Here is a 13,211-nt window from a genome sequence, read left to right as displayed (position 1 = left end):
ATGCAAGGGACAAAATTAAAGTGTCCCTTAATCCAACATGACCGGTGCCCTTATAAGAAGATGAAATGTGGACTGAGATGCTAGAACAGGAGTATTCTATGAGACACAGGGAGGAGGTGGCCATCCTCAGGGAAAGGATCCAAACCGCCAGTATCACAGACCTCAAGCCTGCAGACTACAATCTGTAAATATCAGTGGTTCAGGACACCCAGCTTCTGGTACTTTGCTACACTGGCCTTAGAAAACTAATGCAGATGTCAAGTATGAGAAACGTGTTGGGCAGCAGGTGAAGAGGTGTGCAAGTGGGGGAGCCACCATCGAGACAACATTATCTTCATCAGATGACTGACCATAAGTAAAAGAACGTTCGGTGTGAATCATGTAGGGTTACAGGTACAGTAAGCTATGAGGTGGCTACTTGCTTTGTCACACATGCGAGAAACTTTCTCACAGTATGTCTTTAAAGACTCTCTGAAAGGTAAACTCTCCCATCAAGAGTTAGAGTACCTTCTTCCTCTTCTCTCCGAATATTGGCCTGAAGCTGGCCCTGTGATTTGCTCTGACCAATAGGATGAACTAGAAGTGATCCCTTGTGTGCTCCACTCCAGGCCTCCTGAGACCTCACTCTTCTTGGTTTTTTCCAAGAATCCTATAATCACTACTATTGGGTAAGTTACAGCTAACTTCAGAACGATGGGCTCCTAGCTCAGTTACCCCACTCCCCTGTCAGTAGCCAGTCATCTGCCACCATAGGCACAATTACCAGCTGCTTGCTGGCTGCAGACACAAGTGATCCAACAGCAAACTCCAGCAGAAGAACCACCCAGCCGACCTCGACACATGTCCTTGATGCATATTGTACACTTACTCATGGATGCTGTTTTAGACCAAAGTCTTGGGGTGACTTTAGTATGCTGCAAAAAAAATAACAGCACACACACACACACACACACACACACACACACACACACACACACACACACATTATGTATTGTTGCCTTCTACCCAGATAAGTAATTCAAAAGCAATGGAATCTAGATGGAAATTCTCTCTTCAACATTCTGTGTTACAAATGTCTATGACACTGTTGAGTATCTTGCTGGTTACATAATCCTGAAACTCACAGGCGAGAAGGCTTATCTGAAATACAAATCTGAAAAACAGTGAGGTGGCTGATTTCCATGCACGGGGAGGTCCCTCTAAAAATAATATGGACAGAATGAAGAGGGAATCAATTCACAGTGAGAACTCGGAATCAACATTTAAGGTTAAACAAAACAAGAGAGTCGAGAAAGGAGAGGAGACAAGATGACAGATAATAGAAGGGCCACAGAAGAAAAAGGCAGTTCTCAGCAGAGTCAAGTCATTGATACATATGTATGTATATATATATATGTGTGTGTGTGTGTGTGTGTGTATGTATATGAATATGTATATTCTATATATGTATATACAGATAGATAGATAGATAGATAGATAGATAGATAGATAGATAGATACACACACACACACACACACACACACACACACACACACGGCTAAACCAGGCATGGTTTACTTTTTATCCTAGTACTAGAGAGACCAAAGCAGGCAGAGCTCTGTGAGTTCCAGGCTAGCCCAGGCTACACAGTGAGACCTTGTCTTGGAAAAAAAAACTGATAAGATTCCAACATTTATGACATTATGAGGAGATGGAGATAAAGGAGCATCCTCACCCTGATAACCTGATTTCAGATCCCTGGACCCTACATTTAAAAAAAAACAACAACAGCAACAAAAGCCAAATCCAGTACCTGTACATCTGTCACGCCATTTGTCTTAGAATGAGATGGGGGACAAGGGCACTCCAGGAATAGCTATCCTGGACACACAGTGTAGCAACAGACACAGAAAGGCTGCCCCCTGACCTCCATGTGTGTGCTATGACTCATGTAATATCTCTCTCTCTCTCTCTCTCTCTCTCTCTCTCTGTGTGTGTGTGTGTGTGTCTGCATCTCTCTGCGTCTCTCTCCGTCTCTCTCTATCTCTGTCTCTCTCCCTCTCTCCCTGTCTCTCTGCTCTCTGTCTCTCTGTCTCTCTGTCTCTCTCTCTCTCTCTCTCTCTCTCTCTCTCACACACACACACACACACACACACACACACACACACACCCCTTGCACCAAGATTTAAGAAAAAAAGAATTCCAACATTTATGAATTAGGCAACATTACTACAAGACCAGCAAATTATTGAAGGCTAAATTCATATTAGAGGTCACCAGACGGAGGAGGAGGAGGAGGAGAAATGAATGAATGAATGAATGAATGAATGAATGAATGAGGTTTTAAAATCATGAGTGAATACAATTCTCTTGCTGAGTAGCACAAATTTATCACTCTGCCTTAATATTACCTGCCTCTTGCTCTAAGAACCTGTGAGCTACAGAACACAACCAACCTCAAGCATACAGACTGACGTCATTAAAATGTATGGTCTCCAGTACAAGCTGAGCCTTTCACGTCACACAGTAAAAGGAAAGAGACAGCCCTCGAGTGGAAGTGAAAGGCTCACAGAGGGATTTCTTCAAATAAGAGATTTGGGGGCATTCGTTCTGAACTTGATTGAATCATGAAGTCATAAGTTAGATCAAAGTCTAAAAGAAGGAAGGAGATACGTCCACAGCACTGGCCGAAGGAAAGCCTCAATGGGGATTGGGTGATAAGAGGCCAGAAAACTTGGATTACCAGGATTCCTTATCTGGGAAGGAGCCCGATGATGCTCAAGGGACTCAAGAGTAGCAGACAGTGTTTGAAGTTGCAGATAAGATAGTGAATGGTACGGACAGAGGTGGAGGACACTAGATTTTCACTGTCATTCTTTGGAATAACTGGTCTTTATCCAACACCATGGCTTATATGATGAAGCAAAGAGGATGGGTAGACTGAGGAGGATGGGTTTTTTATGGACACATATAGGGGTGTAAGAAGCTGTGGTCTTTGTGACTTAGGCAAGGTAGCGGTTTAAGTGATGGATCCTGAGATTCATCACCCATTTTCAGGGAATAGGGACAGCAGGTGGTTGAAGATCAGGGGGAAAAGGGGGTTTGGGGGTTTGCAAATAAATGCTCAAAGAAGCACAGGGAAGAACTTCGAGGCTGTCATCCAATGCTGTCATCCGGTGTGGTTATAATGGAGGCTTCAGAAGGGTGGGGCTAGGGTGGCATGGCTGGGCTGCCTGAAGTGTTGCAACTGTGAAATTAAACCACCAGATAGTCCTCTGCAGGGGGATACTAAAGACCACCACAGAGGTAGAAGTCGAGGTAACGGAGGAAATAAGACCAGCAAGTAGCTGAGCTCTCAGGAACAGTATCTGGGAACAGAGTAAGGTGTGACATGTGTGTGGGGGTAGCCATACAACTCTTATGTGTACACAGATCCTCTAGGCTAGCAGTTCTCAACCTGTGGGCTGCAATCCCTTTGGGGGTCATATATCAGATATCCTTCATATCAAATCTTTATGTTACTACTCATAACAGTAGCAAAATGGCAGTTATAAAGCAGCAACAAAATAATCTTATTGTGATGTTTTGTATATGCTAGGTCCAGGGAGTGGCACTATTAGAAGGTGTGGCCCTGTTGGAGTAGGTGTGTCACGGTGGGTGTGAGCTTAAAGATCTTCATCCTAGCAGCCTGGAAGCCGATATTCTGCTAGCAGCCTTCAGATGAAGATGTAGAACTCTCAGCTCCTGATGCACCATGCCTGCCTGGATGTTGCCATGCTCCCGCCTTGATGATAATGGACTGAACCTCTGAGCCTTTAAGCCAGCCCCAATTAAATGTTGTCCTTATAAGAGGTGCCTTGGTCATGGTGTCTGTTCACAGCAATAAAACCCTAACTAAGACAGTTATGGTCTGGGGAGGAGTCACCTCAACATGGGGAACTGGGAAAGCAGCACTGGGAAAGTTGAGAGATGCTGCTCCAGGTCTAAGGAGTGTGAACAAATGAGCAGTTCCTGTCCCCTCCCCCTCTGTCCTTTCCTAAGGAAGAATCAGACCGTAGCAAAGGCAAGATGTGGAGAAGAGGAGTTAGTTTTGAAAAGACAAGACCCAGCAAAGCTGTGACTGTCACCTGAGGACAAATGCTCAAGAGCAAGCATGGCAACTGTGCCTGCGCCACGTGGACACATTTCATTTCGTTTAAAAACTTTATTTTCACAGAAATATTTATGTTTCATGATGGTTGGGTCTGGTCTACACCAGAAACGTGATGCTTTCCTATATTCTACAATGGTGGTCTTAGACTTTTCCTGGGAATTGCATTAGAACTTGACTGAGAGGGAGCTTAGGCTGACTTCTTGCTCCCAGTGACTAGAAAGACATTTTCTGTATGTCTCAGAGGATCTAAGCTGGTAGGTGTTTTCAGGGCTACGGAAAGGAGAGAATCAAGGACCCGCCTGATAACCAGGGTCAACACTCCACACCACTGGCTTAAATGACATGCCAGACGTTTGGTTCCAGTTTGCAGAATCTATGGCGGAGAAAGTTCTCTTCTGGAATGAATGTGACCTTTGGACTGATACAGCAACTAAAAAAAAAAAAGTTTGTTTTTGAGTTTTCAGTAGATAGAGAATATTCTGGGAAAGAGGGCACATTTTAAAATGGCCATCATTTGGTACCCTGGGCCTGGAGCTGTCCGGAGTGAGCTGATTCATCTTCATGGAGAGGCAACAATCATGAAGTCTTGAAGTTTTGTGTGCTCTTTATCCAAGTCTTTCTACTACTGTGCATTGTCCTAAAGAAGGAATTATGATGTGCATCACTAGTATGAATTTGTGATCCCTAAATACCTAACGGTCCAGGAAGATTAAGCAAATGGCACTATAATTATGCAACAGAATATCTAACAGTCACATATGACACAGAGGGATGTGAAGCAGCATATGGAAAATGGGTTAAAAAGTCAAGTTATAAAAACATTTACAGGTGATGCCTAGGGGAAAAGTTGGGGCTGATGAAATAAGTTGTCCTCTGTGAGCCGTACACACACTGTAGTCCTTATACCCACTCACTCGCACACAAGACAGAAATAAATAAATAACTTTAAAAACTGGGAAATTATGCATTGAAAAGTGATCTGTAATTCTCTTTAAGTGGTCAGTTAAAGGTGGTTTTGATTTTCTTCGTTTTTTTCTGATTTTTTTCTAAGAAAAATCCAAAACAAAAAAGTTACCACAAGATATACATCTATAACAAGAAAAAAAAATGACTTTAATCATTTCTCCAGATATAGTTTCCAGCAATGGTACTCCAGGAAACAAAGTTTAAATATATGTTTAAGCTAACCAGTAAAATATAGATACATATTCTCTATAAATTAGAATGCAGATTGAGAGAAAGTGTGTGTGTTAGTCCTCCTAGGCCCAAGAGAAAAACACCACTTTTCAGAAAATGTCCTTATGTGGAGATGCTTTAAAGAATCTTCCTTACCCTCTAGCTCCTGGTCCTCTTGATTCCTAGTTGTGTGACTATGAGATGATCATGTCTCTAGGTTGATAGAAGGAGTTCCAGGTTACTTCTCTCATAAATGGCCAATAGGATCTTAGTTAGCCCCTATCCTATGCCTTTTGCTGTATTTAATGTTGCAAGTGATATGTGATGTCATTTGGTGATGTCAGAGGCATGCCAAAATACACAGGCATGCACGCGCGCGCGCGCGCACACACACACACACACACACACACACACACACACACACACACCCCAATATGAAAAAAGAGGCATTTATAAATCAATTGACAAAAATCTGTAGCTATTTTTACTCTAAATATAAGGGACATAAAGGAACTAAAGCAACTCGCCTTCAAACAATGCTTAATATTTATACACTGTTGGGTTTTTTTAATTGCATTTTCGAGATAGGGTCTTGCTGAGGAGCCCTGGCTGGCCTGCAACTTACTATTATATCAGATAGAGGCCTTCAAACTTACAGTGATCCTCCTGCCTCAACTTCCCAACTCCTGGGATGACAAGTTTGGCTTGCAACTTCCTTAAATATGGTCTATTCCTACATACAAGATAAAAAAATTTTTCCCAAAATTCTCTAGGAAGGGACTATTTTAATATCTTCATCCATTCTCGCATTAAGGAGCGTCTCTAATTACTTTATTTAAGCAACTAAGTGATGCTTGGGGGAAGCTCTTTAGCCCGAGATGACCTCAATAAAGCTACAGGAAGGGATACTTAGAGAGACTGTAACTGGTTATACAGACAATGAAGAAATGTAAGAAGGCTAGTGATGACTCGCAGGCACCACAATGCAAGTGTCACTGTAAACAACCATGCTCACATAACTTCCTGAGCAAGTAGCCAGTATGGTTCTTTAACACTTCTTCTGTTCCTGAGTCTGCACTCAAGGCTAACAGTCCCTCTTTTCACAGACGTACTCTTCTTCCGTTGTGAGAATGACAAAGAGACAACCATGTACACTTCACAAACACGCCCCAGACAGTCTTCATCCTGAATTATACTGGTGTAGCGAAAGGAAAAACAAGACCAAGGCTTTTTAAAAAAAAAATAAACATTTATTTGTAATCCACATAAACAACGTGAAATCAGGGAAAATATTTTAAAATTATTTTTAACCCAGCTATTACTATCAGGGTCAGAAAAATCAATTAGCAATGGAGTCTTACTTCTTAAACCATAAGGCTTTGACAAGTATTGCCAGGATCGTGCCATTCCTATTTTTTTTGCGATGTTTTGGGCTCTTTTCTTCAAAGCCCTGTAACCCTTTTAGGTTGACATCATGCAAAGCAAGGCGTCAAGGATTTCATTAGCACGGCTGCATGGGCCTCAGAGTGTGTCCCAACCTCCGATACTATTTCACTCTCTAGCTTGGGTGACTAATTTTAATCTCAAATAAAGTTTAGCAATCGAGTGAAGTGCAATAAAACCTCAAAATAAAGCTTTACGTTTGACTTACTAATTAAACTGTTCTTTTGACATTGTCAGCCAAGCAAATTTCAGTAATACAAAGATCTTAAGGTTCCCCCCAAGTTCAAAAGCTTGTTTGCTTGCTGGCTGGCGTGAGATAGAACAATGTGTAAAAGAACTCCCCCAGGCTGGCTCACGAGATCCCAACTGTGCCATCTCTTTCCCTTTGCTAAGAAAGAGTTCGAAGAGTATCTGTTGGTAAACAAAGTCAATGGACCCAAAGAAGGCCTCAAGTTCACACTGGAAAGTGCCTCCCTGTCCATTTCCAATTAAAAGTTCATGATGACCAGATGAGAGATAATTAGATCGTAGGTAGATATCTGACAGATGACAGCCGGGAGTATACACACCATACATGAATCGATGATAAAAGATAACATATGCATATATGCATATATTATGTATGTATAGATATGTCTATATGCTTTATATATAGACATGTGTAATAAAGATGACATTTATCTACCTATTCACCTATCTCGTGTATACATACTATAAGCAAATGTGTGTGTATGTGTGTATGTGTGTGTATGTGTGTATTTGTGTGTATGTGTGTGTATGTGTGTATGTGTGTGTATGTGTGTGTATATGTCTGTGTGTGTATGTGTGTATGTATGTGTGTGTATGTGTCTGTGTGTGTATGTGTGTATGTGTGTGTATGTGTGTGTATATGTCTGTGTGTGTATGTGTGTATGTATGTGTGTGTATGTGTCTGTGTGCGTGTATGTGTGTATGTGTGTGTATGTGTCTGTGTGTGTATGTGTGTGTGCGTGTATGTGTGTATGTGTGTATGTGTCTGTGTGTGTATGTGTGTATGTGTGTGTATGTGTCTGTGTGTGTGTGTATGTGTGTGTGTGTTTGTGTACATCCTACTAAATTATATATCCTGGTAAACAGACATAACACAAGTACAAGAAAAGTGTTAGATACATTTTACCGAATAAAAAAGTTTTACCAAACAACTGCCCACTCTGAGATACATCTCCATTGTGCTTTCCCTCTGGCTGGACTGCTCCTTGCACACCTATCCTTTTTGCCTACATTGTTTATCCCTCAAAGTCCATGGCCTATGGACTGATCTTCTGAAACTCTGCAGTTCCTCCAGCAAGAAGGCAGGTCCCTCCCCCATGTTGCCATAGTGATGTTTGTGCCTTGGTCACTTTCCAATCACTCTGAGCACAAGTGAGGGTCCCCATGCTGTGAGAACTTTTCCTTCATCCTCGATTCTCCTCTGACCATTCACCCATCTGTTCACCCAGCTGATGGTAGCTGGTGGTGGCTTCCTTGAGAGTTCAAACTTCGACTTGAGCAAGAAGCATGCTTAGCTACAAATCCTGGCTCTCCCACTTTGCCAACAGGGTGACCTTGGTTAGGCCACTTGTCTGTTCCTCTGCTACATTGCTTGTAATATACAATACGGGTAATAGTGGCCTCCCCATAGGGCTGCTTTGAAGAGTTGATCATGGAAATCACTTTAATGGGTTCCCACTGTTACAGTAATGGATCAATATATGGATCTTGCTGTGACAGGCCAGCATAATTTACTGAGAGTCTACTGTGTCCTAAACTCTCCCCTTATAGGTATCCCATAGAAAATGGAATAGATGAGAAGTCCTATCTTAACCACGCCCTAAAGAGTCTTCAACGCAGGTCTTCCAGGTCCTGAGGCTGACTGTCCTCTCTTCTGTTCTACCCTACACACCACAAGCTTCATACGTGAGCTGCTCCCAACGTTCACCTCACAAGCCCTCCAACTTCTAGAGACTTTTTTCCGACTCCCTCCTGCAGCTCCCTCGACTTCACACGAAGCAACTTTGCCAGCATCTGCTCACTCCCGTCATTAGATACATCCTTGTGTGTGTATAATGCACCACTGATTTGTTTCAGACTAAATCGTGGGATCTAAAAATAAAGAGATGTTGAACATATTTCTCTGCATATTAACTTTAAAGAAATGGATTAATCTTTTAGAAATAATCAAAAATGAAAGATTTACTCGGTGTGTAGCAGTTGCCAAAGAGCATTGAAATGTAACACTGCTCTCACCCCGATTCTCATCCCCTTACACTTTCTGAGTGTATTAAGCATAAACTTTATACTTTTTCACTTTAGAAATTAAGAAGTACAAGTGAGCCTATGGTAACCCAGCCATGCTCTTCCCTGGGGACAAGTTAATAGAAACAGAATTCATTTGTTCTCCAAGTCAGATTCCCATTTTCAAAAAAAGGCAGCGCAGAACTGACTTTATCTTCCCAAGCAATTGAACACAAAGATATAAAGTAACATACAAAAAGGGAAAAAACGACGTTTTCTTATATGTGGGGAGCCATGTCTCCAGTACATACATGCTGTCTGCTGCAAGCTGGACATGGTGAGGGACCAGGAACATAGAAAGCCGTGGCTTTCGCTACAAAGAAGCTTCCTCAGTAGAAACGCAATGGCGAGGATACATAAGGAGTTACAATCAAGAGAGAAAAAGTTAAGGGTGGAAGTGGAGGGGCTAAGAAAGTCAAATCAGAATATGATTGACCCGTGTGATAGGGCACATAAAGGGGTCTTCCTTCAGCCATCTTCACCCACTTCTGTCTTCAGTCCGACCACCTCCTCCCTCCCCTGCTGCAACCTGAAAATGCCCCAGTCACCAGCCAGCCCTTGGATAGTCATCTGATACCAAAGCTTGATGACAGAACTCATTGTGTTGCTATTACTCAGGAAGGGTTACAAGTAACGTGAAGTATATATTCTGGGTGTACCATGAAATAACGAGGCATAAAGCAGCTTATGAAATGCAGTCATCCCCTGCCAGTTCCGTCTCAGCAGAGGGAGCACTACAGCCAACTGGGTGGGAACAATTACCAAATTGTCAATGGAATTCAATAAACGTTGTTTTAAAAAAACTAATTATTTGTTACAATAACCAGCTACTCGTGCCACTTTGTATTTGGAGGTTTGTAAACTACTTCCATTTGAAACGTAATTGATTCCATTTTTATCATTTGTTCAAGTTTATGTGGTTGTTCTCCTCCTAAGAGATGATAACATCTATTTTCAGCAAATTATACATTATAATTCCTCATTCAAAAGCTGTAACGGAAAACAAAATGCTAATTTATGCTGTAAACGAAACTACGGAATCATAATCACTCATTGTTAACATTAGGGACAAACCGCTACTGGAAATAATAAATTGGACTAAAATGTGGTTAAGGTTGCTGCTGAGTCTCCTTCCTTTTCCTTCCTGACTTTTCCCAGCCAGTTTGATTTCTACGGCTATTTCCCCTGAGAGATTTCTTGGGTGTCTTGTCTTCTTCTGGAATAGACCAAACATTCCCTTTATCTTTAGCTATTACCTGCAGCTCGATTTCAAATGTACAGGAAGACGAGCTCACAAAGCAATCAGAAGAGCGTGCTACGGAGGGAAGCATATTAGAGCCACACACCTGCTTCTCTACGTTCCATTAAGTTCCATTCCTACACATCAACCATCATCGCCTACCTCACCCCAGGTTCCCTCTGTACCAAGGTCCCTCTAAAGTCCCGTCTGGCCAAGGGGAGCCTTCTCTCAGTGCAAGCTCCCCTTCTTAAGTAAATACACCAAAGAAATAAACAATTGCACAAGCCCAGTTACATTCTTATTAACAAAAACAAGGGGGGAATGAGGGATAGATCTGGCACCATATTCCAGAAAGGCACTGGGCTTTTTAAATAAGTATGTTTGGGAGAAAAGATTTTAACCTAGGGTAATGGCATTTTTCTCTTTTCTTCATTTTTAAAACATATAATAGTGCAAACCAAATGGAAAGATTTAAATACAAGCATTATATCAAAAAATGTGAGTTCTTTGAAGGGACCAAAAAGTCACACCGTCTTGGCGAGTGAGTCACGTTTCCGCTGCCCTTTGATTTAATGCCATCTGCTGCACACGTTTACCTCTTTGCTGGCAAGGTGTGATCATTGATTTCCTATGGTCTCTTGGAAGGAAGCTCTGCTTCCTTGATGATGACTACAAAGGGGAGGTGACCCCATTCCCACTCCAATGCAAACCCTGCACTTTTATGTTTCCGCTCGGGCCACGGGAACAGTGAAGCCAGCAAGAAACATCCGTATCGCTGCTGACATCAAGTGTCTTTTCTCCCCGTCCCACAACTACAGGGTGGAAGAACACAATGTAAGGGCCCAACCACAAAAGGGCACAAAAGGTTCCTGATGGACAGGAAAGTTAGGTGCCCAACTCCTTACAGAAGACTCCTGGGAAAACATGGGCTGATGAGAGAAGCAAGTCTCAGTCTGAATTGAAAACATAGCCAAGCTGATAAGAATTCATGTATAAAAGGGACATAAATGCATGCCTAAATTGTGTATACACGTGTGTGTGTGTCTGTGTGTGTGTGTGTGTGTGAGAGAGAGAGAGAGAGAGAGAGAGAGAGAGAGAGAGAGAGAGAGTTTTAATGTGTCTGAGAAATTTAAAATTAGTCTATTTGATTCAGGAATTCAACCAATCTATAGATCTATAGGCTGTCCATTTCTCTGGCCAGATCAACTATCCAAATCAAACAGAACAGCAAACTCAAGTATCTAGCAAGGTCCATCACCAAGGGGAGAAAAAAAAGCATCAGGTGGTTATAGTTGGCTCTACCAAAGCAGACAAGTTCACCCAAAAGAATTCTATCTACAATATAAAAGAAAGGAGAAGAGGGCTGGGGTTGAGGCGGGGAGATGGACCAGTCGGTAATGTCCATGATGAGCTGTTTAAGCAACCTCCTCAGCACCTGTATAAAAATCTACAAACTGGGAGGCAGAACCAGGATAACTGGATCTGGCCGGCCAGGCTGTCTAGCTGAATTGGTAAGCTCCGGGTTCCGTGAGTAACCCTGACTCAAAAGAATAAGGTGAGAACACCTGAAGAAAGCACTTGGCCTCAACCTCTGGCCTCCCCGATGCATGCATACATACCTGCACATATATTTATGTAAACACACATGAACATGTACGTGTGCATACTACACACACAAAAAAGTGAAGAGAGAGGGGTATGTAAAGATTTGGACAAGCACAGAAGATGTTCACTCTTTGTACAGGAAAATAAATGACATCGTCAGAGACTTTCAGGGGACCGATGTGTAGCCTCACAGCGCCTTTGTGTTGCAGAGAGGAATGGAGAAAGTGGAGACAGTAAGAGGAAGCTGGCCTCAGGCTGCCAAACCAACCCCCATTACTTGCCCCTAACTAGCACTTAATTCTGTCTTGTTTGCATTCTCTGTAGAATGGGACTAACAAGACAAGGCCCTACCCTGTGCTGTTATACAGACTAAAAGAGTCATGCATGTGTACAGTGTTTGAAACAGCATTTTAATTGTATTTTATTTATAAAAATAGTAACCACCATCTAAATCCTTTGATCCCAAGTTTATAGAAATTTATAAAAGGTGCCGGATATTTTCAAACCAAAGCTACCAGAAGGAAGCTCATCTTACAGGAAGACCACAACAAACCTATGTATGCCTTTCTTTCTGTTACTGTGTATTGTGTCATGTATGTGTAAACAGACATACATCCTACACGGATGAGTATGCACATGTGTGCATGTAGGGGCTAAGAGACAGCCTCGGGTATCACACTCGTGAGCACCGTCAGGTCAGCACCGATCCAGACTCCACTCCCTAAGCTGAACTGACTGTCTAGTGAGCCCCAGGCCTCTTCCTGTCTCTGCATCCCCTGCGTGTCCCCATGCCTGCGAAGTTAATGTGGGTGCTGGAGGTGGGAGAAGACTCTTCCCAGTTGCAAGTCTTGGTACATCTCTATGGATCTAAACACCGCCATCACTTTAAGAATTGGAGTAGCCAGAAAGAAAACATAGATATACTCAGTTCTACCTGGTGTTTCCTGCTTTGTCTATTTCTTTTCCTGGAACTAAAGCCAAGCTCCTCCTACTCCTCCGACCAAAAACAAAAGGCAGACAAAAGTGTTCAACAACTTACCCACCAAACTCCCTGTAATGAGGCTGTATTAAAACTTCTGCCTTGCTAGACAAGAGTGAGTCACAAGCACTGAGTAGCTAAAAAGATAGAGTGGAATTCAACAGGAAACCCGACTGCTCTGCAAAGGAGCAGTCCTTCCAAGGAGGCCATTTTTTTAAATTGGATACTTTCTTTATTTACATTTGTTGTCCCCTTTCCTGGTTTGGTTTCCCCTCCAGACACCCATCCCATCCCATCCCCCCACCCCCTGCCTCCATGAGGG

At 42.5% G+C, this 13,211-nt stretch overlaps 1 protein-coding gene and 1 pseudogene across 2 annotated transcripts in view; both read right to left on the bottom strand.

Moving 5' to 3' along the window:
* Window positions 1-13,188, bottom strand: part of Rpl36-ps6 (ribosomal protein L36, pseudogene) — a 51,660-nt pseudogene extending 38,472 nt beyond the window's left edge.
* Window positions 1-13,211, bottom strand: part of Ppargc1a (PPARG coactivator 1 alpha) — a 655,711-nt gene that overhangs the window by 636,970 nt on the left and 5,530 nt on the right. The gene's annotated exons all lie outside the window — the stretch shown is intronic.

Source organism: Rattus norvegicus, chromosome 14 (assembly GCF_036323735.1).
Source record: "Rattus norvegicus strain BN/NHsdMcwi chromosome 14, GRCr8, whole genome shotgun sequence".
NCBI lineage: Eukaryota > Metazoa > Chordata > Mammalia > Rodentia > Muridae > Rattus > Rattus norvegicus.
The sequence above is the reverse complement of the archived record's forward strand: the minus strand, read 5'-3'. Positions and strand labels throughout refer to the sequence as shown.